A 13,768-nucleotide genomic window follows, 5' to 3' on the forward strand; every position below is an offset into this window, starting at 1 on the left:
ATAGCATTTCCCCGCCACTTTTCATACGCATAACATAGCATCTGTCAGTGGGGCCTGCAAGTCGCGGGTCCGCTGCGGTGTTAGCTGCGATGAAGCAAAGCAAATAAGATAGAGTTGCCACCTAGCTGTGTTTTTCTTAAGCGCAATTTACATATCGTGATGTGATTTCAAGACGCATTTGAAGTCTCTGAAATCATCAAAATTTGCATAGTGTATGACGGAAAAAAATGCTGCTTGGCAGCTTTTGTCATATTGTTTCTTTGCTCCCTATGCGTACAATAAACTAATACACGCACACCGGATGAATTGGAGATAGGAAGAACTAGTAAGACCGAGGGCATACTGGCGCGGCTTGAGTTGCGAATGACGGTTCGCCTTGCCGTGAATTAATGTACAGCCCTAAGTAGTGCTGTACATTATCCTGCGGCAAGGCGAGTCGCCCTCACAGCGCAGGCCGTGCCAGTATGTTCACGGCCTAACGTGTACAACATATGCAACGGTGTTGTTTCTTGACTGGAGATGGAAAAGGAGCATTTTTCGACAGAGAAATATTTGCATGTGGTTGAAACGTTCATTATTAGATAGTCGTACCCCCGTAACACGTAGCAAATATATGAAAGTATGTGTTGTTACTTGACTGGAGAAGAACTTTATTGCTTTTTAAGTAACAGATTTGTTTCCTAAAGGGCCATTTCACGTGATTGCTGTTTAAGTTATAACAAAAAATTTTGCGTGTAGGTATGCCAATATCTGTATTGTCTCATATAGTCAAGCAGCCTTTAATGCATTAAAAACATACACATTAGGGTGCCAATCACTTATATAAAAAAGTAACCTGAAAACATAGAAAAAAAACCTACACAAAATATTCACCTACTCGAAAAAACACCCGATGGAAAATTTTAGCTCGATCGGACTTAAAACGGGGTAGCTCAAAGCGATTGAAGTTTGACCTTGAGAAATTCGAAAAATCACCAAAATCGTGATCTTCAGATGATACCAGATCTCGACGTTTTATGCATTTTTAAGCCATCTGGGACCAGAAATTTTTTTGGATTTTCAAGGCCAAAATTTAACCGCTTTGCGCCACCCCATTTTATGTCTGATTGAGCTGAAATTTTGCACAGGGTGTCTTTTCGGGCAGGTGAACATTTTGTATTGGGTCTCTTAAAATGACCATTTTGATTGGCACCCTAATACACATGTTAGTCGAAGTTGGTATGGGATTGTATTCAATCCTTTCGACAACCAACTGTAGCAAAGCTGATCTCAGTACGTTAACTAGCCTGGAAACTGTCCGAGTAGATATCACCTACTCCGTAAACTGACAGATGCATATATCGTTTCTGTAATTCTTAAGCAGAAACTTCTTAACACTTACTGTGCCAATGCACCGAAGACTGCGTATTCTTGTAAAAGGTGTCCTAACGCCTAACGAGATACGGTCTGCTAAACTAATAAAGGTAAGAAACTTTATCAGAAAAGTCATACCTTATTGGGGTGAAATGCAAAGTCCTAGTAAGACTATCACTGATACCCGTAGCACAGAAAACAGACGTTCATCTTATTTTCAAAGGATGTGTAAAAACTTGCAACCGTAATTCAACCGTAAGTGGTATTGCTCCCGCTATGTGGCGCTCGCACTGTTATCGATAAAATATCGATACAACAATATTTTTGCAGCACAACTGAGGCACCACAAGACAGATGTCGTTAGTGTATAAACGTATTTGATTCTCATATTTACTCACGATTTTCAATTTTTGTTATATGAACATGAATGTCTGTTGTCTGTGCACGTAGTGCTAGAACGAACTGACAGTTCATAAAAAGTAGCGCGGAGTACACCACAACATATTTAACTAATGGTAGCAGTGGTTATAAGCTCCTACAAGGAAAACATGGTTGCTGGTTAACCTCAACTAATTAAATTTTAGTATGGAACTAAATATTGAATTTGAATATATTAAAATTAATTTTTATCATTCAAAAATAATACTTACCTTACCAAACAGTCCCAAGCCGTGGGGTGGCCTTTGCTGTACGTAAGAGTCGTCTGTGTGCGCGTCTGTGTGCGCGTCTGTGTGCGCCATTGAAAGCCATATTCAACCTGTCCTTATCACAAGCCCTATTTCCAGAATGTTGGAAGAAGTCGATTATGTTTCCAGTTCTAAAAAAAGGTAATAAGAGCGACGTAACTAACTATCGTGGAGTTACCTCACTATGTGCTGGTTCAAAACTGTTTGAGATACTTATGAACGCAAAACTCTTCCGGGCAGCAGAGTCATATTTCGCATGAGCAACATGGATTTTTCCCTGGCAGATCCATTGTAACTAATCTATCTCAATTCACATCACTGTGCCTCACCTCCATGCCACAAGGGTATCAAATTGATACAGTTTATACCGACTTGAAAGCGGCCTTCGACAGAGTTAACCACCGTATCCTGTTGCTAAGTTGGACCGGCTTGGTGTGTCCTCGAACGTTGTCCACTGGTTCGAATCGTATTTAAGCAATCGCCGATTATCTGTCAAACTGGGTTCCGTGGAGTCAGCAGAATTCGTTAACCGATCAGGTGTTCCGCAAGGCAGCAACTTGGGGCCACAACTATTCACCATTTTTTTCAACGACGCCTGTCTAGCACTGCCAAAAGGCTGTAAATTACTGTATGCCGATGATTTGAAAATGTATTACCTAATCAAAACTCCTGCCGACTGTGAGCATCTGCAAAATGTAATTAACAGATTTTACGACTGGTGTCAACACAACATGATGGTAGTCAGTGTATCGAAATGTTCATTGATTACTTTTGCGAGGAAAAAACATCCTATTCAGTGGAACTATCGTATAGGCGATGAAACCATTACCAGAGTTAACGTAGTGCGAGATCTTGGGGTTATGCTTGATGCAGAGTTAAACTTCCGAGAACACTACAGTTATATAATTAACAAAGCTAGGCGGAATCTTGGGTTCATTCTCCGGATGACAACCGAATTTCGTGATGCTTACTGCCTGCGCTCCATGTACTATAGCCTAGTGCGGTCTGTTCTGGTAACAGCTGCCGTCGTGTGGAGCCCTTTTCGCAGCATCTGGATAACTAGAATCGAAAAAGTCCAGTCGAAGCCCAAGTAACCAAAAATTCGGATAACAAGACCTCATTTAGCTTATGCAGTCTTTAGAAGAGTAATGCATAGAATGTTATTCAGCTGCATTTTTAAGTAATTAAACGAACTATCAAGTTCTCGGTGGATGGTTGAAGAGTGTGTTAAACAGCTTCTCTAGAAACATGCGAAAAAATTTGAAAGTTCGCTCTATATAGGATAGAGTGTATATGCGGTTAAACAGCCTCAAAAAAATTAAAAAAATTTCAATGTTACAAAATAAAAATATTTAAGTATATGTTTAAGAATGGTTATGCTATGTGTTTTCAAGCATTCTCAGAATTCTTATTATAGAACATCATGTTTTTGCTGCAATTAATTTTGAAGAGAGAATAACTTACCTTTTTTTGATGAACTATCCCAGAACTGAACTCAGGAACTGTCGCTCGCACGGCGGTAACATTATCCTTTTAACCAAATCTCATATCTAACAGACAAGACTTATTATGTCATATATACAAAATCTTGATTTGAACTGCAAGGTTAACAAGAGGTGTCGTAGAATCTCGGCGTACCTCTAAGGCTGCTTAGTAGTTCACATTGAACTCTATGTGAACTATGTGACGTTTATCTTTGTGTACATTGGGAAGTTCTGGCGGCAAGGCGAAATAAAAGTCACTAAAGTTTATTTTGCGGATTCTGAAATTTCTATATTATAAGGAAAGGAAAAGGTATAAAATAAGTATAAATAACATGATTACAATTCTGAAACAAAACTTTTTCATAAGGATGCCGTTTGCGATAGTCGCAACCACCGACGTTAAAGGCAGGAAGGAACTTTCTGCTGTTCCAGATAAATGAATTAATAATTCGAAGTCAGGTCATTCCGTTTTGTGGCCAAATGCTATAAGTAGCACAGAACAAGCAAAGCTGCTTCGTTGTGCAGAAAGCATTCCGAAAAAATCATGGTTGAAATTCCAGTGTACAGTTAAAAGGCAGAATATAATATCTTACGAAAATGCTGTGAAAATACTAGAAGAAATGTCGGGAGAATCATCGTCTGATATAAGTACCATCCGAAAGAGAAAAAAGAAGCAAAACAACCGAGATGAATAGAGCGGGGGCCTAGTGTGGTTGGTAACGTCTCCGCCAACCACCCTCGACGCCTGGGTTCGAATCCCACCGCCGACATAGGTGTCGATGGTTGTGAGGTGGCGTGATCCACTCACAACCAACCCAACTGGTCTAGATTCAATCCTAGCCGACACCGGGAGATTTTCTGAGGCGAAAAATCTCTGGGATCACGCCTTCCATCGCATGAGGAAGTAAAGCCGTTGGCGCCGGTCCGTTAATAAACGGGTCGTGAGTTAGGGTCCTGGGTGTGGAGTCGCCTCCCTGGGCGTCGGTGATTGGCCACAACAGTGGCGGAACTAGACCGACGGAAATTAAGCGAGAGTAAAAAAAAAAAAAAAAAACCGAGATGAATTTCAAAATATGTTGCTGCCCGGTCAGAAAACGCAATTGCAAGATGATTTAAATATTTGTCAGCCTTCACGCGAAAATGTTACGCTCTCGGAGCCAACAGTACAATCAAACATTTTAACTGTTACGGCAACTTGTCCAAATTTAGAATTTCAGTTATCTGATATGCAACAGACTCTAAAGGGTAGAATACCTTTCGAGGAGATTGTCCAATCCAATACCTCATCTTTTATGATGCACAAAACTGAGTTATGTAAACAAAAATCCCAAGACCATAGCCCTACAACTCAGCCGACAATGAATGTGCAAGAGCTTTGCAGCACATCTGATGGTTTCTTACCGGTTTATGCGTCTGTACCTAATGAAGATAATTTTCATCTTTCGCCACCACCGGAGATGGTTGAGGTAGGAGCGTCACCAATTGTAATTTCTCCCAGCGCAATCCAGTATATTTCATATGACTCGGATGTACAGGGTTCAACTTCACACGGAACCGATGCTGTATTGCATGAATTGGAATCAAAATTAAACGAGATTATAGAACTACAAAATACAACGAATCAGATCGTAGGGCTTTTGGAAAAAAGAGTGGCAAATATTTCAACCCAGAACAATTTTATTTTGGATGCTATGGAAAGAAGTAACTTCAAAACAACACATTCTGAAGCTAAACAATCATTCTGCTTTGAACCCATGAGTGAACCATGTCAAATATTCGAGCTTGAAGCAAAATTGGAAGATGAAACATTCAAACGGTTCCTGACACTAATATTTATTTGTCTAACCTGTATTTTCATTGAATTAAAGATTAATTGGCTGCATATGAACGCTACTGGTGATTGCGCTGACAACCGTATGGTTTGTGCATTGGATTTACTTTTTACTAGAAAATTTCAAACAATGCGTACCTGGACAGGTGCGAGTCGAAAAGATCCGAAAACAGCTATAATGCCGCATCGAAACATTCTTGAGGTTTTTCAGAAAGTTGGAAGTGATGACTATGAATATGTGAACCCGCATAAACTTGCTGCCTTTTTAAAAAAGAAGCTCGAAAACTCATTGGAGCGTTTGAACGCTTCGGGTTGAACGCTTCCTCGGATTTCATGGAGAGAATATCGAGACGGGTTTTTCTTTCCAGACCTGGATCACTCGAGTATCCATCCAAACGCTGCTTTACTTTTGGATTGTTATAGCTCAGCCACACTCACCCAAATCAACCATATTACTAACCAGAACAACCGCATCTTAGACCTCTGCTTTGTGAGCGCCCAGGATACGGCCCCATATTTGTGCGAAGCCCCGGCTCCATTAGTAAAAATAGTCCCCCACCACCCACCTTTATTAATAACCATTAATGCCGATCTGAAACGTGATCTTGACACTGCATCCGCTACCGTATTTTACGACTTCCGCAATGCCGACCACCAGAGTATCGCCGAGTTTTTCTCCGAGCTCGACTGGAACTCTATTCTAGACTCCGTCAATGCCGAAAACGCCGCTCAAACTCTCTCCAACGTATTGGCCTATGCCATCGACCGATACGTTCCAAAGAAGATCCAACATCCTGCGCCCTGACAGCCGTGGCTAACGAGAGAACTTCGACAGCTGAAATCTGAGAAGAGAGCTGCCTTGAAGAAATTCACTAAGCACCGTTCACTGTCTCTAAAACGCCATTATGTGAGAATCAACACATACAAAAGTGTTGCGAAACGATGCTTTCTTCGTTATCAACAACTCTACAGAGGAAGCTCAAGTCTCATCCCAAGCAGTTTTGGAAGTTCGTCAATCAACAGCGACATGAAGGAGGAATACCATCCTCTATGACATTTAACGGTAAGGAGGCAACCACCTCGCTAGTCAGCTTTTCTCAAAGAAATTCGCCAGTGTGTTCACTGATGAGACACTAAGCGATCATCACGTTGAACGTGCCGCCAGTAATACCCCACGATCCGGTCAAGCTTTGAGCACCATTCATTTAGACGCGACAATGATTTCCAGAGCCTGCAGCAAACTTAAATCATCCCTAAACCCGGGTCCTGACGGGATTCCGTCGAAGTTTCTGAAAACGCAGATTGCTAACCTGATTTCTCCGCTTCAGCATGTCTTCCAGCTATCTGTCACTTCCGGTATTTTCCCGTCCTGCTGGAAATTGGCTTACATGTTTCCAGTACACAAGAAGGGAAACAAACACGATGTGAGCAATTATCGTGGCATCACCACACTCTGTGCTGTCGCAAAACTGTTCGAACTTGTCATCATGGAGCCTTTGCTCGCTCACTGTAAAGCTTTCATAAGCACTGATCAACATGGATTCACAGCCGGTCGCTCCACCGCTACTAATTTGCTTTGTCTCACTTCGTACATCAGTGACAGTATGGTGAAACGTGCTCAGACGGATGTTATTTACACCGACTTGACAGCTGCCTTCGATAAACTGAACCATCGCATAGCCGTCACAAAACTTGACAATCTTGGAATCAATGGGAATCTGTTACTATGGTTCCAATCGTACCTTACCGGTCGCCGTCTAACCGTTGCTATTGGGGATTGCCAATCCTCTTATTTTGACGCTACGTCTGGAATACCGCAGGGAAGTCACCTAGGACCACTTATCTTCCTGCTCTATTTTAATGACGTGAACCTAGTTATTAAAGGACCACGGTTGTCTTACGTGGATGATCTCAAACTCTATCTTGAAGTTCACACAATTGAAGACTGCCACTTCCTTCAACGTCAGCTAGATATTTTTGCCGATTGGTGCCATCAGAACCGTATGGACGTTAATCCATCTAAATGCTCGATTATATCATTTTCGAGGAAAAAACAGACCTTACATTACAAATACGCTTTGCTAGGAACTGAAATCGAGCGCGTAAACCAAGTTAAAGACTTGGGGGTTATTATGCTAACATTCAAGCCTCACATTTCGTTTACCATCGACAAAGCCTCTAGAGTTCTGGGATTCATCTTCAGGACCGCTAAGGAATTTACAGATATTTACTGCCTCAAATCGTTGTATTGCGCAATATCTCGCTCTATATTAGAGTACTGCTCGGTTGTCTGGACCCCTCATTACAACAATGGCGCGGAAAGAATAGAATCAGTTCAACGGCGCTTTTTGAGATTTGCTCTTCGTAAACTGCCATGGACGGATCGTCCGTAGGGACACGGCCAGGGCGTTGTTTACCACAGACCTTTTGCAAGGCCGCATAGACTGCCCCGCTTTTTTGGAACAAGTGAATATAAACGTGCAATCTCGTGCTCTGCGAAACAACTCGATGCTGCGATTACCTGCTCAACGAACTAACTACAGCATTTTTGGCGCAATAGTTGGTCTCCAAAGATTATTTAATAGAGTATCCGCTCTATTCGACTTCAATTTATCTCGAACGCTTCTTCGTCGGCGATATCGTTAATATTTTTTAAGATCTGACTAGTTGTAATGTCATATTGTTGTATTCCCGTTTCGTTATATGTATTGACTCTCTTAAGATATTTTTTCCATTGTTAGCTTTAAGTTACACCTTTGGGGCACTTGCTCGCCTGTTGGTGAATAGACCAAATAAATCAATAAATAAATAAATAAACGCTTCGGGTGCTCGTCGTAGCACAAGCCATGTGAGAAAACGAAATCCCAAATGTAACAATGCTTAGGCTGACAAACAAAACAAAATCAACAGTGAGTCGGATTACAGTGAGACAGATGCGAATCATATAAAGGATACTAAATCTGCGACAAGTTTTTCAGACGTCAGTCACATGCATTTTGAAAGTATTATGTAATATCAAAACCTTTTGCCAATATACTTTCAAGAAACATTTTTGAATAGTTTATTAGTTAATTTAAGTTAACGTGTGTACTAATGGTATGAATACATAATAAACATCATGTTTTACTAATACTAACTTGCATCTGATATCACTACATGTTAAACGAATTGTTGTGGTCGACAAGCTTGCCATATTTCCGAGAAATATATTCAACACGGATGAACGAAATGGGTAAGTAAAAAAATCCCTTTTGGAATGAAGTATATATCCAAAAATCACTATGTCGGGTGATTTGGTAATGCTCTTGAAATATACAATTTGTTGTTCGTGCGTAAGAAACCAAGAGTTTCGGAATGATTTGTCCAACATGGAGTTTTCATTGATGTCAATAACAATGTTACTACTGTTTGCTGTTCTAACTGAAGGAAATCGTCGTTTCCATGATCCTGATTGGTGTGTGTTGGAGTCATGTGCGTGAATTTCCGATAATCTGTTGATAGCTTGTTCGAGACTTTTGTTACCACTTCGAAGCAAATGTTTAATGCGCTGAAGGGCATTTTCGAACGGGTAAGCTGAAATAGTGTTTTATGATCCAGATTTCCTTACTTCTTCTACGATGTGCAGCAAATTATGTACGTTACTTGTAAGATACTGTTCTCCGTATATTTCCATATATTGTTGAACGAATTTTTCTAACATTTTTTCTGCAACATGCCAGTTATGCTTATAAACTTCTGTAGACAACATTGTTATTGAGCAATAGAATAAAAGAAAATGCTGATAGGCATCGTCTGTTTAAAATTGTTTCAAAATGACAATACTCGCGTAGTTAAGAAAACTACTGAACTCGGACGCTTTCCAAAACGACAAACAGTCAAGGCCACGTACTTTTCTGTGGATTTCTGAAGGAAGCTGTATTTCTTGCAGCATCAATGATATTTGATTGATCTGCTGAGAGGACAATTTTGTTTTGAATCCAAGTGAACCATCTCTCCAACCTAATAGTAATCGCTTCATAACTCCCAAATCAATCAAGTGCAGTCGATCCGAAACAATCACATCATCAATCAAATCAAAATTTGGAATTTCTATCAACGGGGTTATTGCTTTATGATGGCGATTGTATGCATTCATTCTGAATGCTTTATCAGTCCTTTTATCACTGTTTATAGACTTGAATACAACGGTACGTGAGTCATATGAATATTCTCCTTCGCAGACGCATTTCAAGCATCCATTTTTTTGAATTGAAACTGGCGACACCTAGACGTATGGAAGGCACCTTGATTATTCACAACAAATAGTATCGCAATCACATTCTTATCTTTGATAAATGCGCGGGCAGGAGAATCACATATGAAACATCTCAAGGAAACTTTTATATTTTGGTTGTTCACTGATACACCGAAGAGACAAATTTCATTCAATTCGTCGACGCAAGGTCGTAAATACTGTTCAGCATTCGTGGGTTCACTGTTTCCAAAAAATATTGCAACTGGCATTGGCGCAACTTTTGGCATTTCATATATATTAAACAGTACTGGCCAAAATTGAGATTTGCTGCTTTTATAAATAGGAATTCAGTCGATGTTCACATTGATAGAAATACATGCGAGTATTTCAATACAACTGAATGTAGAAACCAATTATAGTAATGTGTAATGAAGTAAGTAATGTTTATTTACCTAAAGTGTTCCACAAGACACTGTTTAAATCCCTTATACCAATTCTGGCCACCAGCAACAGAAACGATACCTAAATTTGATTGACGAGGTGTCTGTAAGAGAGTACGAGCGCATCGTGGTAGTTCCTTTCCGTTTGTTTTTCGTCTAATAATTTTCAGGATCAAATTAATTGACTTATGTGACTGATTGGTTTTCAATGCCCATAATCTTATACATTCGGCTAAGTTCAATGATTCGATTTCATCCGAATGATTTCCGAATATATTTTCAGGTTCTGCTATCGACACGTTTCTTATGGATTCATCAGAGGGGTAAATCTCAGATTCTGATTCGGCAGTATTTTGCACTCGTGATGTAGCGGTAATGTCTCGGAAGTTTTCGACAGGAGTAATTTTTTTATGTGTTGATGAGCATGGTAGTTGGAAAAAAACATTCTCTGCTTCTGAAAAAGCCCACGATAATTTCACTTCAATGTTATTAAAATAATATTACCTGTCTCAGAAGTTTCGGAGCGGACAAATTCTCTGCTTCCCACTCACGCAACAGTTTCTTGCGCCGATAATAGAATAATCCATTCTTTTTTATTTTTTTTGAAAAATCCATCAAATCAATGTTTTGTTTAGGAGCAAATTGACCAAATAATAACAAACTTACATGGCACCAACAGAGGCATTTGATGGATGCAATGAAACTTCTTGTAAACCGTAATGCTGTTTAGTATGCTCACAGTGGACACAGTTCAGCTTCGAATGTTTATCAATCAAGCAGTAGTGAAAAAGAATTTGACTGAACTTTAAGTGTACTTGAAAGAGTCAAACAAGTGGCGGTCGCACTTTATAAAGCCTGTAGTTTCTCAAACACCAGTCTTGGCCCTTTAATCAGCATGAAAGTTCCAAGAAACCTTGTTTGGACTTCTATGAACTTGAAAGTTATGGCTTCAAGATTTATCTGAACTTTTGGTTACTTGGGAGTTCATAAAATTCGCTCTACGACTACTTCCTTGGAGAAATCCAGATGCGCTACCTCCGTACGAAGCCCGGTGCAGACTTTTAGGAATGGACACTCTCGAAAAGCGACACGGCTTTATAAAGTGCGACCGCCACTTGTTTGACTCTTTCAAGTACACTTAAAATTCAGTCAAATTTTTTTTCACTACTGCTTGATTGATAAACATTCGAAGCTGAACTGTGTCCACTGTGAGCATACTAAACAGCATTACGGTTTACAAGAAGTTTCATTGCATCCATCAAATGCCTCTGTTGGTGCCATGTAAGTTTGTTGGTTTTCGTCGGAAAGATCCTGCTAGGAGAGATCAACGCGCCCTGGATTCTCAATAAAATGGATGTGAACGTGCTGCCACGTCCACTGCGTCAACGAAGCTTTTTGAGGCTCCAACAACATAGGACGGACTACTCACAAAACGAGCCTATTCGAACTATGTGCGAATAGATATTATTATTTGTTCGACTTTCATGTTTCCTCTACTGTTTTTCGTGATCGTGTTACAAACTTTTATGTGCAGATATAGTTCTAGTCATTAGTTTTTAAGTGTTCTTTTAGACTGTTTGCCCGATGAATGTAAACAAATCAATAAATCAAATCAAGTCTCCATTCCACTCAGTCCATGGCTGCAGTTCGCCAGCTTTGTAGTCTGCGTAGGGTCCGCAGGTCGTCTTCCACCTGATCGATCCACCTTGCCGCTGTGCTCCTCCCCGTCTCGTCCCTGACGGATTGGTTTCAAGAACCATCTTTACCGGGCTGTCGTCTGACATCCTTACAACATGCTCAGTCCACCGCAACCCGCCTATCTTAGTGGTGTGGACGATAGATGGCTCCCCAAGCAGCTCCTGCAGTTCGTGGTTCATTCACCTTCTCCACACTCCGTTTTCCATCTGCAGTCCACCGAAGATGGTACGCAACACCTTCCGCTCGAAAACCGCAAGGGCTCGTTGGTCCTCCACAAGCATAGTCCATGTCTGATGCCCGTAGAGGACTACCGGTCTGATCAGATCTTATAGAAGGTTAAGGTTAAGGTACTCGTTCTTCCTCCCAAACCTTGACAATGACCCAGTGCACGGCTCTAGCCAGTGTTTCTCCACCGTATTTCAATAGCTCGCTGGGAAGTTGGTCCACTCCAGCAGTTTTATTGTTTTTCAGCCGACCAATCTCCTCCGCCACCTCCAGAAGATCGAGGGCTGGAATTCTGATGTCTTCTGCTCGTGCACCAAGATCAGTTGCCATACCTTGCGCTCTACTGCATCGCCGTTTAGATGCTCGTGTGAGTACTGCCTCCACCTTTCGATTACCTCACACTCGTCTGTAAGGAGGTTGCCGTCCAAGCTCCTGCACATATCGGCTTGCGGAACGAAGCCTTTACGGGAGCTGTTCAGCTTCTCGTAGAGCTTCCGAGTGTCGTTAGCTTGGTACAGCTCTTCCATCGCTACGCGATCTCGGTCCTCTTGCTAGCGCTTCTTTCTTCGGAGTACTGAGTTTTTGCTGTTCCGTGCCTGTTGGTATCGTTCCACGTTCGCTCTCGTACGGTGTTGCAGCATTCTCGCCCGTACTGCATTCTTCTCTTCGACTAACCGTTGGCATTCGCCGTCAAACCAGTCATTTCGAGGCCCATGTACCTAGTAGCGCTACTGCAGTGCTACCTGTGGCGGATCGGATGCTCCTCCAGCCATCTTCAAGGGTAGCTGCGCCAAGCTGCCCTTCCGTAGGTAGTATTGCCTCCAGCTGCTGCGCGTATTCCTGTGCAGCCTCGGCGTCCCACAGTTGCTCAATATTTAGTCGCGGCGTTCGACTTCAGCGGGTGTTATACACCGTCGATAGTTTTGAACGCATGCACACAGCTACTAAGTAGTGGTCCGAATCTATATTCGCACTGCGGTATGTGCGAACGTTGATGACGTCGGAGAAAAACCTGCCGTCGATTAGAACGTGGTCGATTTGCTTCTCTCTTTGTTGGTCGGGTGATCTCCAGGTGGATTTGTGGATACTTTTGCGGGGGAAGAAGGTACTTCGGTCTACCATACCACGGGAGGCCGCAAAGTTTACGCACCGATGGCCGTTATCGTTAGACACGGCATGCAGGCTATCTGGTCCAATTACCGGTCTGTACATTGCCTCCCGTCCTACCTTAGCATTCATGTCCCCATTAACGATCTTCACGTCCCGTCACGGGCAGCTACCCGCTCCAGCAGCGCGTAGAACGCTTCCTTCTCGTCGTCGGGTCTTCCTTTGGTCCGAATCTATATTCGCACTGCGGTATGTGCGAACGTTGATGACGTCGGAGAAAAACCTGCCGTCGATTAGAACGTGGTCGATTTGCTTCTCTCTTTGTTGGTCGGGTGATCTCCAGGTGGATTTGTGGATACTTTTGCGGGGGAAGAAGGTACTTCGGTCTACCATACCACGGGAGGCCGCAAAGTTTACGCACCGATGGCCGTTATCGTTAGACACGGCATGCAGGCTATCTGGTCCAATTACCGGTCTGTACATTGCCTCCCGTCCTACCTTAGCATTCATGTCCCCATTAACGATCTTCACGTCCCGTCACGGGCAGCTACCCGCTCCAGCAGCGCGTAGAACGCTTCCTTCTCGTCGTCGGGTCTTCCTTCATGTGGGCAGTGCACGTTGATGATGCTGTAGTTGAAGAAACGGCCCTTCATCCTCAACTTGCACATCCTTGCGTTGATCGGCTGCCACCCCATCACGCGTTGGCGCAT

The 13,768-nt window shown here is 42.1% G+C and overlaps 1 pseudogene; it reads right to left on the reverse strand.

The window, feature by feature from the left end:
• Window positions 1–8,427: 8,427 nt before the first annotated feature.
• Window positions 8,428–9,489, reverse strand: LOC129720278 (uncharacterized; annotated as a pseudogene).
• Between the last annotated feature and the right edge of the window lie 4,279 nt (window positions 9,490–13,768).

This window comes from Wyeomyia smithii, chromosome 2 (genome assembly GCF_029784165.1).
Source record: "Wyeomyia smithii strain HCP4-BCI-WySm-NY-G18 chromosome 2, ASM2978416v1, whole genome shotgun sequence".
Lineage (NCBI taxonomy): Eukaryota > Metazoa > Arthropoda > Insecta > Diptera > Culicidae > Wyeomyia > Wyeomyia smithii.